Source organism: Elephantulus edwardii, unplaced genomic scaffold (genome assembly GCF_000299155.1).
Source record: "Elephantulus edwardii isolate Elephantulus edwardi_28Jun2011 unplaced genomic scaffold, EleEdw1.0 scaffold00071, whole genome shotgun sequence".
Classification (NCBI taxonomy): Eukaryota; Metazoa; Chordata; class Mammalia; order Macroscelidea; family Macroscelididae; genus Elephantulus; species Elephantulus edwardii.
The window spans coordinates 5,997,966-5,999,598 of NW_006399821.1; positions in this window are offsets into that span (position 1 = coordinate 5,997,966).

Sequence of the window (1,633 nt, forward strand, 5' to 3'; positions counted from 1 at the left end):
CTTTTTAAATATGGAACTGGAGGGGGAAAGGAGGCCATTAAAGAAAACAGCCTGAGTCAGGAAGGAGAGATGATTTGCAAGTCCAGCTCTGGGTACCTGGACACATGACTTCTAATAGCAGTTCCCTTCCTGTATAAAGAGAATGCACAGATGACGCGTAAGCCCTCCTGTCTCTGGTATTGCAGAATTACTAATATTCTTAAAGAAGAGCAAGATCTAGCTTACTTTTCAAAGTCCACAGTAAAATCAGAGATAGCATTCCATTTCCCAACTGAACATGACTGCTAGTAGCTATTAGGAATAAAATTGTTTCCATGTCTTATATAAAAATTGCCAAGTAATAAAGTGATAGGTAAACGATGCCCTTTATCCAAGATATCAATAAATTTACCCAAGATATGCACAGAAGGATAGGCAATTTCCTCCGTGCAATTACTGCTTCTGAAAACCGCATGGAGGAAACAAAACAACACAAGATATGCAGTGACATTGTGCTATAAGAAAACATGTTCATAATGTTTATTTTTAAATTACTGAAAAGCTCATTCCTGATGAAGACTTTTAAATCAAGTAGGAAAGGATACTTTCTTAGAGTAAAGGCGAGTATGTGGGGTTTATGTGAAGGTTCAGTAGTCAGAAAATATAGACTTGGTGACAGAAATGAGTTGGGGATAGAGTGATTGAATTCTGTACAATCAATGATTTATTCATAGCAAATACTTTTTATAAGAAACATAAACGCAGGTTATACACTTGAATTTCATCTGATGGGATTACATCTGTGGAAGGAACCATTGGAGAAGTCCAATATCAGCAGTGAAAACTAGGCCATGTGCTGATTGTGGAAAAGACTATCAACTGCTTATATGCAAGGTCAAATTAAAACTAAAGAAGATTAAATCATATCCACATGAATAAAATATTTAACCTTCAGTTTATCTCCCATGAATTTAAAAACCAACTCAGGAATAGGATTGAGGGCTTGAACACAAATGAACAAAGAAGACTAGATAAGCTGTGGGAAGATATGAAGAACATTGTTCATGAAGAATGCAAAAAGTCATTACAAAGAAGGAATAAGTAGAAAAGACCAAAGTGGATATCAGAAGAGACTCTGAATAGTACACTAAAGCACTGAGAAGCCAAAGCAAAGGGAAGAAATCAAGATGTTAAGGAGATGAATAGAAGATTTCAAAGGACCACTTGGGAAGACAAAGCAAAATACTATAATAAAATGTGCAAGGAGCTGGAGTCAGAAAATAAAAAGGGCCAAAGTAGCTCAGCATTGCTTAAGCTGAAAGAACTGAAGAATAAATTAAAGCCAGGAAATGCAATGGGCAGAAGACTGAATGATTCAGGAAGCATGAAAAGAAGATGGAACGCATTGTACCAGAGTAAAGTCAGAGATAGCATTCCATTTCCCAACTGAACATGACCGCCAGTAGCTATTAGGAATAAAATTGTTTTCATGCCTTATATAAAAATTGCCAAGTATTAAAGTGATAGGTCAATGATGTCCTTTATCCAAGATATCAATAAATTTACCCAAGATATGCACCGAAGGATAGGTAATCTCCTCCCATGCAATTACTGCATCTGAAAACCTGCTGGAGGGTCAGCTATGGTTCAGTTA